The sequence below is a fragment of the Mobula hypostoma genome, chromosome 25, assembly GCF_963921235.1.
Source record: "Mobula hypostoma chromosome 25, sMobHyp1.1, whole genome shotgun sequence".
In the NCBI taxonomy this organism is placed as follows: domain Eukaryota; kingdom Metazoa; phylum Chordata; class Chondrichthyes; order Myliobatiformes; family Myliobatidae; genus Mobula; species Mobula hypostoma.
The window spans coordinates 1,101,854-1,115,000 of NC_086121.1; the positions used below are offsets into that span (position 1 = coordinate 1,101,854).

The 13,147-nt window shown below is 51.0% G+C and overlaps 1 protein-coding gene across 1 annotated transcript in view; it reads left to right on the top strand.

Moving 5' to 3' along the window:
• The first annotated feature begins 1,061 nt into the window (after positions 1–1,061).
• Positions 1,062–13,147, top strand: part of si:ch73-236j9.2 (solute carrier family 35 member E2B) — a 50,981-nt gene continuing 38,895 nt past the window's right edge. Inside the window, exon 1 of the mRNA XM_063033426.1 lies at positions 1,062–1,234. The gene's annotated coding sequence lies outside the window, so the exon portion shown is untranslated. The remainder of the gene's footprint in view (positions 1,235–13,147) is intronic.

Genomic DNA, 13,147 nt, shown 5'->3' on the forward strand with positions numbered 1-13,147 from the left:
TAAAAATTACATCAGCGTGCTACTAAGGCAGAGGAGACATGAAATCTCAACATTTACACAAATGTCCTATTTTGTGAGCAGTCTGTCCTGGACTGTTAATCTTCTCCTGCCAAACCTGGTTGTTCCTCTTGACTGCATTCAGGCCAATCTGTTTCGAATCACCGCTGCCAAAGCTTGTGCAAGCGTAAAACTGAAGCCCCGTTAACCGTTAACTCCGGCTGAGTGTCGTCTCTCCTACCGTCGCGGTTCCCTTTCAATGGGCCATTAGCAGTCCAACCCAGCGTTGTCTAGGGTCCATCATTAACACTGCGAATCACTTGCAATAGCCCAAACACCTGAGGCACATTTATTCCTGTCAACTGCTCAATTTTCGGCAAATGAATATGCTTCAGGTGAGACCATTCCGGAAGATCTCTCTCTTGAGGAATGTTCCCTTTGTAGACGGGCATACGTTCCTGTGTATACATGTTAGGCAGTTTACGATAGTCTTCACTATCCAAGCCAGCCACTTCCAATCCTGAAACAACATAGCTACTTACAACCTTCTCTTGACCCACGGTGCGTAAGCGAATGCTCGTTCCTTTTCCTGTCAGGTTGAACTTGTTGGCGAGGCTGACCGTGCAGAACGCTGCTGTACTTCCTTCATCTAGGAAAGCATAAGTAACTGCCTTGTTCTCCTTCTTGGACTTCACCTGAACTGGAGTGATTGGAAGTTTACAATCATGAGCACCAGCCCCCGTAAGACCAGGGCAGCATTCACTACTGTGTTTGCTTCACTCATGGCTTGCTTCGAATCTGCACCCTCGTTCAGCTTCACTTTCGGCAAAGCTGCCTCCTTAAGCTTGAGAACAAATTTGTGACGCAGTTTTATTCACACTTTTATCTACTGCCGGCGATGTAGCATTGTATATTTTTTGCCAAACACTGGATGTGCAGCAATGTGTAGTCAGGGAACATCAGTGTCTCAGCTTACAGACAGATGAAAGCCCGCCAGCCGCAGCGTCGGAGGTCCGCCGGATGTCAGTCGGTAGCCCGTGATCCTCAGCGGGACGGCTCTTGCCGGTGGGTGGCGCTCTTTGTGCGTTGCTGGGAGACGAGTGGTCGTGTGGATCGGGGGTAGGGGCGGGTGCCGGTACCGGTGCCGCTACCGGACCGAGAGCAGGAGCGACCCGACCCGGCGCCGCCATGCGTGAGGCGCGCCCCGAACTCCGGGGCAAAGGCTGAGCGGCGGAGGGTGAGTGACGGGGGGGGGGGGGCTGGTGGTGTGGAACTGGCTCGGGAGACCCAGCGGGGCTACTGGCTCCGTGCTCGATGGGAGCCGGTGTCTGACGGCGGGTCCCCGGCGATATGGACGGGGTGGGTCACGCCACGGATCGTTTCTGTGCTCTCTTTCCCTCCCCTCCCCGGGTTTCCTGCTCTTTCAATGGGTCACGGAGGGTCTGAGCGCTGCCCGGGTAGGTGATGATCCCCGAGCCCGGTTTGAATTCGGTACAGACTGCCCCGCACCGCTCAGGACAGGCCACACTCCAGCCGTGTGCGAGGGTGAACTCTGCACTCTCGATCCCGGTATAATTGATACTGTACTCTGGTCGCTTCATTCGAGTGAAGGCACGCCGTTTATTAAACAGTGCCCAGGTTGTCCACGGGAGGTGGCTCTCCAGCAGCGTGTCTTTGTCTGCAGTCCACGGGCCAAAGCTTTCAAATTGCATTTCTTGATTTTATTCAGGTAATCGTGTTTTGGGAGATCAGTATGGATTTTTAAAACTCCGTATAATACCTAAAATATATAATTAAATATGCTTGTTGGGTTATTTGTTGTGTACTTTTATAAGTGAAGTTTCATTCTGTGACATTGAGAAATCTATGCTGAATAAGCTTGTCAGGTTGATGTTGGTAAATTGTCCCATGGTTAGGTTATGGTTAAATCAATGGGCTGCTGGTCAACGCAGATGGAAGATCCGGAAAGACCTATTACGCGTTGTAAGTCGAAATAAATAAAGTAATGCCAGTTGGAATATAATTCCCCTGACAGCAAACTGATGGAGGAAATTGCATTGGATAGTGTTGTTGTGACCAGAGTACTCCCTAACTAACCATGCACTTCTAGGTAGAGGTCAGTGTTGCTACTAAGATGTAATAAGACCATAAGATATCCGATCAGAATTAGGCCATTCGGCCCATCGAGTCTGCTCCACCATTCCATGGCAGATTTATTATCCCTATCCTGCCTTCTCCCTGTAACCCTTGACGCCCTGACTAATCAAGATTCTATCAACCACCACTTTAAATATAGAACGTAAAATAGTACAGCACATTACAGGCACTTCGACCCACAATGTTGTGCCGACTCTCAAGTCCTGCCTCCCATATAACCCCCCACCTTAAGTTCCTCCATATACCAGTCTAGTAGTCTCTTAAACTTCACTAGTGTATCTGCCTCCACCACTGACTCAGACAGTGCATTCCATGCACCAACCACTCTCGGAGTAAAAAACCTTCCTCTAATATCCCCCTTGAACTTCCCACCCCTTACCTTAAAGCCATGCCCTCTTGTATTGAGCAGTGGTGCCCTGGGGAAGAGGCGCTGGCTATCCACTCTATCTATTCCTCTTAATATCTTGTACACCTCTATCATGTTTCCTCTCATCCTCCTTCTCTCCAAAGAGTAAAGCCCTAGCTCCCTTAATCTCTGATCATAATGTATACTCTCTAAACCAGGCAGCATCCTGGTAAATCATCTCTGTACCCTTTCCAATGCTTCCACATCCTTCCTATAGTGAGGCGACCAGAACTGGACACAGTACTCCAAGTGTGGCCTGACCAGAGTTTTATAGAGCTGCATCATTACATCGTGACTCTTAAACTCTACCCCTCGACTTATGAAAGCTAACACCCCATAAGCTTTCTTAACTACCCTATCTACCTGTGAGGCAAATTTCAGGGATCTGTGGACATGTACCCCGAGATCCCTCTGTTCCTCCACACTACCAAGTATCCTGCCATTTACTTTGTACTCTGCCATGGAGTTTGCCCTTCCAAAGTGTACCACCTCACACTTCTCCAGGTTGAACTCCATCTGCCACTTCTCAGCCCACTTCTGCATCCTATCAATGTCTCTCTGCAATCTTCGACAATCCTCTACACTATCTACAAAACCACCAACCTTTGTGTCATCTGCAAACATGCCAACCCATCCTTCTACCCCCACATCCAGGTTGTTAATAAAAATCACGAAAAGTAGAGGTTTCAGAACAGAGCCTTGTGGGACACCACTAGTCACAAACCCCCAATCTGAATGTACTCCCTTCACCATGACCCTCTGCCTAATGTAGGCAAGCCAGTTTTGAATCCACCTGGCCAAACTTCCCTGGATCCCATGCCTTCTAACTTTCTGAATAAGCCTACCATGTGGAACCTTGTCAAATGCCTTACTAAAATCCATGTAGATCACATCCACTGCACCACCTTCATCTATATGCCTGGTCACCTCCTCAAAGAACTCTATCAGGCTTGTTAGACATGATCTGCCCTTCACAAAGCCATGCTGACTGTCCCTGATCAGACCATGATTCTCTAAATGCCCATAGATCCAATCTCTAAGAATCTTTTCCAACAGCTTTCCCACCACAGACGTAAGGCTCACTGGTCTATAATTACCCGGACTCTCCCTACTATCTTTTTTGAACAAGGAGACAACATTCGCCTCCCTCCAATCCTCTGGTACCATTCCCATGGACAATGAGGACATAAAGATCCTAGCCAGAGGCTCAGCAATCTCTTCCCTCACCTCGTGGAGCAGCCTGGGGAATATTCCGTCAGGCCCCGGGGACTTATTCGTCCTAATGTATTTTAACAACTCCAACACCTCCTCTCCCTTAATATCAACATGCTCCAGAACATCAACCTCACTCATATTGTCCTCACCATCATCAAGTTTCCTCTCATTGGTGAATACCGAAGAGAAGTATTCATTGAGGACCTCGCTCACTTCCACAGCCTCCAGGCACATCTTCCCACCTTTATCTCTAATCGGTCCTACCTTCACTCCTGTCATCCTTTTGTTCTTCACATAATTGAAGAATGCCTTGGGGTTTACTCAATGACTTGGTCTCCACAGCTGTCTCAGTAAAGACATCATTGCCAAATTTACAACGAAAACAGTAATTAAATAAATGTGCAGATTGTGTGTTTTTAGAAATATGTTGAAAGATAAATGTTGAAACTTTGTGGGGGCATTGGAATTCATTGTGTCTAATTGGAGGTTACTTTCAAGTTGATTGTCATCTGACTTACATATATACAATCAAACAAAACAACGTTCCTCTGGACCTTGACATATCACACACAGCACGTACACCTAAATATTACCACAAATAGGTTAATAAAATGTAGTTCAAAATGCATGTAGTGCGCAGCTCACTGTCCTAGTGATGAAACCATGGTGGTGCTCTCAAAGTCTGAGGGAAGAAGCTGTTACCCAGTCTGTCAGTCCTAGTCCTGGTGCTCCTGTACCTCCTTCCTGATGGTAGTGGGTCAAAGAGATTGTGGGATGGGTGGTAGGAATCCTTAATGCTTTGGCCCTTCGTCTACAAAGCCGCTGGTGGGTCTCACAAATGGAAGGCACATCCTGGGGGGTTTGGGCACTTTGCTGAGCTAATGAGAGTATGGTCGATGGTCTGAAGTGCAGTCTTTCACTTGAGATGTCAAATAGAAACAGAATGCAAGTCTTGCAGTATCTGTGGAAAGAGAAACAACCAGAATCTCATTTACTGTCGCTGATGTGTCTTAAATTTTGTTGTATTGTTGCACTCATACAGTGCAAGACATAAAATTCCTATATATTACAAAAATGAGAGGTATAATGAAATGGTGCTCATAAGCCATTCAGAAATCTGTTGGTGGGGAAGAAGCTGTTCCTAAAAGGTTGAGTGGGGGTGTTCAGGCTCCTGTATTTCCTCCTCAATGATGGGAATGAGAAGAGGGCACGCCCTGGGTGGTGAGGGTTTTTAATGATGGAAGCTGCCTTCATGGGGTACTGACTCTTGAAGTTAATATTTCAGGTTGATGACTGGAGATGTTCATTAAACTTGCCTACTTGAATTCCATTTTGGGGTCTTTTCCTGTTACCTTGACCAGTACTAAAATAACTGATTAATAACTTACTTGGATATCGGGCGAGGGCGTTGATGATGTAGGGTTAATTGGCATTTTATGAGCAAAATGGTTGATGTATGTGATTTTATTTTAAAGAAGGGCAATCCTTTCTAAATTTAGAAAAAATTCGTTGTTCAATTTCTGAATCTAACCAAGATTTTCAAAATTTGTGGGGGCCATTTTAAAATTATTTTCATAATCTTTGACTACTTGTAAAAGTACAGAAGTTAGTTAATAGCATATTATTATCTGATAAGTTTTTTTCTTTTTTTTTCCCCAAACAGCTTCGACTTTGATAGTGGGTGTAGATTTTTTTTAAAATAAAATTGTTTATATTCTAATATACGAATTAATCTAATTCATATGAATATAGAGTAAGGAGTTCGTTAATGTGATTCAATATACTGTATCTGGTATTATATTTTTTCTTTTGTTTTATAATGTGTATTCTCTTGGGCTCTGTATTCTTCTATACAGAAATCAATAAAAAATATTGGAAAAGAAAAGAAAGAAGGGTGATTGTATGGAAAGAGGTTAGTAGTATAAACCAAAAGGAATTTTCCAGAATAAAATACACAAAATTATTGTAGCTAAGCTATTGAAGAATATTTCAATATTTTAGTAAATGCCTTGACAATTAATGTTTAATCTTGTGTTCAAATCAAGGATCCCTTTTATGGTACAGGTTTTCCCCGCTATCCGAAGGTAGAGCGTTCCTATGAAACGGTTCGTAAGCCGAAATGTTGTAAAGCAAAGAAGCAATTACCATTTATTTATATGGGAAAATTTTCTGAGCGTTCGCAGACCCAAAAATAACCTACCAAATCATGCCAAATAACACATAAAACCTAAAATAACAGTAACATATAGTAAGAGCAGGAATGATATGATAAATACACAGCCTATATAAAGTAGAAATACTTCTCTACAACGATTGCCTGCACAGATCTCTGTAGCGAAAATCTCACGCAAGTGCTGTTGGCATAAACGTGCTCTCCAGTAACCTTTAAGCTATGAGGCTGCCAAATCTACCAAATAACACATAAAAATACACAGCCTATATAAAGTAGAAATAATGTATGTACAGTGTAGTATCACTTACTGGAATTGGGAAGACAGCTTGCCGAGCACACTGATGATGGTGTGTTAGACTGAGTCGTCGCAGGTTGGATGGTGCAGTGGCCCCCACCCTCTGGGCCGACGACCCGATACATTGCCGCGAAGAATGCAGCAGTAGCCGGGAGGCACCCAGCACACCTTTAAAAAAAAGCCGAAATAAACATGCTAATTAATTAGGTGCCGCCGACACGTAATTGTCGGCCTAGATCAGAGGCGATGCAATCGGAAATTGGCACTGATCTGGGCCGACAATTACGTGTCGGCGGCACCTAATTAATTAGCATGTTTATTTCGGCTTTTTTCTTAAAGGTGTGCTGTGTGCCTCCCGGCTACTGTTGCATTCTCCGTGAATCGGTACAGTATCTGTCCGGGGCCTGGGGGTTGGGCTGGTGGGACACAGGGGTGTCATCTCATCATCGATCAGGGCAAGCAGCTCATCTTCTCCTATGACTGCCTGCCTCGATGTCGAAGGTCGAGGTTCGTCGTCTGCTGTGGCTGATGTGGAAGGCTTGCTTGACTGCTGAGCCTCACGCATTTTTCTATCATACTGTTATTTCTAAGGACTCAAGCCATCCTGCAAATATCCCCTAAACCTAAGTACCCTTTCAAAATTAAAGTCGTACTTTATCATTGCAGCGAAAATCTCACGCAGTTGCTTCACGTTCATTTTGCTACTGCATTCAGTTTCGATTGTTATCCTTTCCTCTTCCAATTGCATCAGCTCTTCATCTATCAGTTTTTGGTCATGGGTTGCCAACACCTCTTCAACATCATCTTCGTCAGCTTCCACAAGCCAAACTTGCTTTGTCCTTGCTTCGTTCACCACGATCGAAATGCTTAATTATGTCTAGTTTTACGCTAAGTATAACACCCCTACTCTTTCAGGCTTTTCCAACACCTTAGAACTCATCTTGCTAGCAGCTGCTCAATGCAACGTGTTTAAGCAATGCCGTTCCGAATCCGGGGGAGAGCGGCTGCTCGGGGCGCACGCTGCCTTTTATCACACGCTGATTTTTTCGTGCTCTGATTTTTTATCGCGCGCTGCCTTTCTTCGTAACAGTGAAAACGCCTTCTGAAAGCGAAAACAGAGTACTAATGTAGGTCTTTCATAACACTGAGGTTTCCTAAAGCGAACGTTCAAAAAGCGGGGGACACCTGTATAAGAATTCATAATGTGTCATAATACTTTGCAAAGCATTTGTCTTGTCTATTGCTGTTGAACTTGGTAGTTTAAGTCCTAAACTAGTAACGTAATCAACTGGATGTAGGTTGACATGGTTCAATAATGGGAATGCAATGTTCTTGGATGTTCTGTCCTTCAGATCAACTGTTTCAGCTTTCCCAAGTTCCATTTTCGTACCTGATTTCTGTCCTTTAGATCAACTGTTTCAACTTTCCCAAATTCCATGTTGTAGCTGATTAACCCCCATTGTCTGGCAAAACTTATCTCTCACCAACATAACCAAAAACAGCGCCAATAGTAGTGTTGTGGTTAGTGCGACACTATGACAGCTCAGGGCATCGGAGTTCAGGGTTCAATTCTGGCGCCAGCTTTATGAGATTTGGCCTGTCTCAGACAGGCAGTGTCCATTATTAAGGACCTCCAGCACCCAGGGCATGCCCTTTTCCCATTGTTACCATCAGGTAGGAGGTACAGAGCCTGAAGGCACACACTCAGCGATTCAGCAACAGCTTCTTCCCTTCTGCCATCTGATTCCTAAATGGACATTGAACCAGATAGATGGGTAGGCAGAGGGGGTAGGGTGGCTCTGTTGGTTTAAAAAAAAAGAAATCAAATCCTTAGAAGGAGGTGACATAGGATCAGAAGATGTAAAATTCTTATAGGTAGAGTTTAAAGTTCAAACTTCAAAAGTTTAAAATGAATGTATTATCAAAGTACACGTATGTCACCATATACAACCCTGAGATTCCTCAATAAATCCAATAGCCATAATAGAATCAATGAAAGACTGCACCAATAGTGTGTACAGCCAGTGTGCAAAGACAACAAACCGTGCAAATAATAAACTGTGCAAAAAAGAAAAAAAAATAATAAATAAGCAATAAATATTGAGAACATGAGATGAAGAGTCTTGGAAAGTGAGTCCACAGGTTGTGGGAACAGATCAGTGATGGGGCAAGTGAAGTTGAGTGAAATTATCCCCTCTGGTTCAGGAGCCTGATGGTTGAGGGGTAGTAACTGTTCCTGAACCCGGTGATGTGGGTCCTGAGGCATCTGTACCTCCTTCCTGATGGCAGCAGTGAGAAGAGAGCTTGGCCTGGGTAGTGGGGCATCCTGATGATGGATGCTGTTTTCCTGCAACAAAACTCTGTGTAGAAGTGTTCAATGGTGAGAAGGTTTTTTTAATCCATAATGGAGTGGAGCTGATGATGGATGCTGCTTTCCTCTGTTAGCACTCCATGTAGTTGTGCTCAATGGTGGGAAGGGTTTACCGTGATGGAGTGGGCTGCTGTATTCACTACTTCTCGTAGGCTTTTCTATTCAAGGGCATTGGTGATTTCCATACCAGTTTGTGATGCAACCAGTCAATGTACTTTCCACCACGTGTAAATAGAAGTTTGTCAAAGTTTTACACGTTTTGCGGAATCTTAGCAAGCTTTTAAGGAAGTAGAGGTGCTACCGTGCTTTCTTCGTAATTGCACTTGTGTGCTGGGCCCAGGACAGGTCCTCTGAACTGATAACCGGTGAATTTAAAGCTGCTGACCCTCTCCAACTCTGATTCCTCAATGAGGACTGGCTCATGGCCCTCTGGTTTCCTCCACCTGAAGTCAGTAATCAGCTCCTTGGTCTTGCTGACATTGAGTAAGAGATTGTTGAGGCACCTCCCAGCTGGGTTTTCAATCTTCCTCTTGTATGCTGATTTGTCACCACCTTTGATTCGGCCAACAACAGTGGTGTCGTCAGCAAACTTGAAAATGACATTGGAGTTGTGCATCCTGATGTATGCTTCTTTGCTGTCCATGTAGAACCACTTCCTACTGACCGGCCGGCCGCGCAGAACCGCCTCCTACCGACCGACAGGCTGTGCAGAACCGCCTCTGACCGACAGGCTGTGCAGAACCGCCTCCGACAGGCTGCGCAGGACCACCTCTGACCGGCCGGTTGCGCAGAACCGCCTCCGACAGGCTGCGCAGGACCGCCTCTGACCGACTGGCTGTGCAGAACCGCCTCCAACTGACTGACCGGCCGCGCAGAACCGCCTCCGACCGACCGACCGGCCGCGCAGAACCGCCTCCTACCGACCGACAGGCTGTGCAGAACCGCCTCTGACCGACAGGCTGTGCAGGACCGCCTCTGACCGGCCGGTTGCGCAGAACCGCCTCCTACCGACCGACAGGCTGCGCAGAACCGCCTCCTACCGACCGACAGGCTGTGCAGAACCGCCTCTGACCGACAGGCTGTGCAGAACCGCCTCTGACCGACCGGCTGCGCAGAACCGCCTCTGACCGACCGGCTGCGCAGAACCGCCTCTGACCGACCGGCTGCGCAGAACCGCCTCTGACCGACTGGCTGCGCAGAACCGCCTCTGACCGACCGGCTGTGCAGAACCGCCTCTGACCGACCGGCTGTGCAGAACCACCTCTGACCGACCGGCTGTGCAGAACCACCTCCTACCGACCGACAGGCTGTGCAGAACCGCCTCCTACCGACCGACAGGCTGTGCAGAACCGCCTCCTACCGACCGACAGGCTGTGCAGAACCGCCTCCTACCGACAGGCTGTGCAGAACCGCCTCTGACCGACCGGCTGTGCAGAACCGCCTCTGACCGACCGACAGGCTGTGCAGAACCGCCTCCGACAGGCTGTGCAGAACCGCCTCTGACCGACAGGCTGTGCAGAACCGCCTCCTACCGACCGACAGGCTGTGCAGAACCGCCTCCGACAGGCTGTGCAGAACCGCCTCCGACAGGCTGTGCAGAACCGCCTCTGACCGACAGGCTGTGCAGAACCGCCTCTGACCGGCCGGTTGCGCAGAACCGCCTCCTACCGACCGACAGGCTGCGCAGAACCGCCTCTGACCGACAGGCTGCGCAGAACCGCCTCTGACCGACCGGCTGTGCAGAACCGCCTCTGACCGACCGGCTGCGCAGAACCGCCTCTGACCGACCGGCTGTGCAGAACCGCCTCTGACCGACAGGCTGTGCAGAACCGCCTCCTACCGACCGACAGGCTGTGCAGAACCGCCTCCTACCGACCGACAGGCAAGGCAGAACCGCCTCTGACCGACAGGCTGTGCAGAACCGCCTCTGACCGGCCGGTTGCGCAGAACCGCCTCCTACCGACCGACAGGCTGTGCAGAACCGCCTCTGACCGACCGGCTGCGCAGAACCGCCTCTGACCGACCGGCTGTGCAGAACCGCCTCTGACCGACCGGCTGTGCAGAACCGCCTCTGACCGACCGGCTGTGCAGAACCACCTCTGACCGACCGGCTGTGCAGAACCGCCTCCTACCGACCGACAGGCTGTGCAGAACCGCCTCTGACCGACAGGCTGTGCAGAACCGCCTCTGACCGGCCGGTTGCGCAGAACCGCCTCCTACCGACCGACAGGCTGTGCAGAACCGCCTCTGACCGACCGGCTGCGCAGAACCGCCTCTGACCGACCGGCTGTGCAGAACCGCCTCTGACCGACCGGCTGTGCAGAACCGCCTCTGACCGACCGGCTGTGCAGAACCACCTCTGACCGACCGGCTGTGCAGAACCGCCTCCTACCGACCGACAGGCTGTGCAGAACCGCCTCTGACCGACCGGCTGTGCAGAACCGCCTCTGACCGACCAGCTGTGCAGAACCGCCTCTGACCGACAGACTGTGCAGAACCGCCTCTGACCGACCGGCTGTGCAGAACCGCCTCCTACCGACCGACAGGCTGTGCAGAACCGCCTCTGACCGACTGGCTGTGCAGAACCACCTCCTACCGACCGACAGGCTGTGCAGAACCGCCTCCTACCGACCGACAGGCTGTGCAGAACCGCCTCTGACCGACCGGCTGTGCAGAACCGCCTCTGACCGACCGGCTGTGCAGAACCGCCTCCGACAGGCTGTGCAGAACCGCCTCTGACCGACAGGCTGTGCAGAACCGCCTCCTACCGACCGACAGGCTGTGCAGAACCGCCTCTGACCGACAGGCTGTGCAGAACCGCCTCTGACCGACCGGCTGTGCAGAACCGCCTCCTACCGACCGACAGGCTGTGCAGAACCGCCTCTGACCGACCGGCTGTGCAGAACCACCTCCTACCGACCGACAGGCTGTGCAGAACCGCCTCCTACCGACCGACAGGCTGTGCAGAACCGCCTCTGACCGACCGGCTGTGCAGAACCGCCTCTGACCGACCGGCTGTGCAGAACCGCCTCTGACCGACCGGCTGTGCAGAACCGCTTCTGACCGACCGGCTGTGCAGAACCGCCTCCGACAGGCTGTGCAGAACCGCCTCTGACCAACAGGCTGTGCAGAACCACCTCTGACCGACCGGCTGTGCAGAACCGCCTACTACCGACCGACAGGCTGTGCAGAACCGCCTCTGACCGACCGGCTGTGCAGAACCGCCTCTGACCGACTGGCTGTGCAGAACCGCCTCTGACCGATAGGCTGTGCAGAACCGCCTCTGACCGACCGGCTGTGCAGAACCGCCTCTGACCGACAGGCTGTGCAGAACCGCCTCTGACCGACCGGCTGTGCAGAACCGCCTCCTACCGACCGACAGGCTGTGCAGAACCGCCTCTGACCGACTGGCTGTGCAGAACCACCTCCTACCGACCGACAGGCTGTGCAGAACCGCCTCCTACCGACCGACAGGCTGTGCAGAACCGCCTCTGACCGACCGGCTGTGCAGAACCGCCTCTGACCGACCGGCTGTGCAGAACCGCCTCTGACCGACAGGCTGTGCAGAACCGCCTCTGACCGACAGGCTGTGCAGAACCGCCTCCTACCGACCGACAGGCTGTGCAGAACCGCCTCTGACCGACAGGCTGTGCAGAACCGCCTCTGACCGACCGGCTGTGCAGAACCGCCTCCTACCGACCGACAGGCTGTGCAGAACCGCCTCTGACCGACCGGCTGTGCAGAACCACCTCCTACCGACCGACAGGCTGTGCAGAACCGCCTCCTACCGACCGACAGGCTGTGCAGAACCGCCTCTGACCGACCGGCTGTGCAGAACCGCCTCTGACCGACCGGCTGTGCAGAACCGCCTCTGACCGACCGGCTGTGCAGAACCGCTTCTGACCGACCGGCTGTGCAGAACCGCCTCCGACAGGCTGTGCAGAACCGCCTCTGACCGACAGGCTGTGCAGAACCACCTCTGACCGACCGGCTGTGCAGAACCGCCTCCTACCGACCGACAGGCTGTGCAGAACCGCCTCTGACCGACCGGCTGTGCAGAACCGCCTCTGACCGACTGGCTGTGCAGAACCGCCTCTGACCGATAGGCTGTGCAGAACCGCCTCTGACCGACCGGCTGTGCAGAACCGCCTCTGACCGACAGGCTGTGCAGAACCGCCTCTGACCGACCAGCTGTGCAGAACCGCCTCCTACCGACCGACAGGCTGTGCAGAACCGCCTCCTACCGACCGACAGGCTGTGCAGAACTGCCTCTGACAGGCTGTGCAGAACCGCCTCCGACCGGCTGTGCAGAACCGCCTCTGACCGACCGGCTGTGCAGAACCGCCTCCTACCGACCGACAGGCTGTGCAGAACCGCCTCCTACCGACCGACAGGCTGTGCAGAACCGCCTCTGACAGGCTGTGCAGAACCGCCTCTGACAGGCTGTGCAGAACCGCCTCTGACAGGCTGTGCAGAACCGCCTCTGACAGGCTGTGCAGAACCGCCTCCGACAGGCTGTGCAGAACCGCCTCT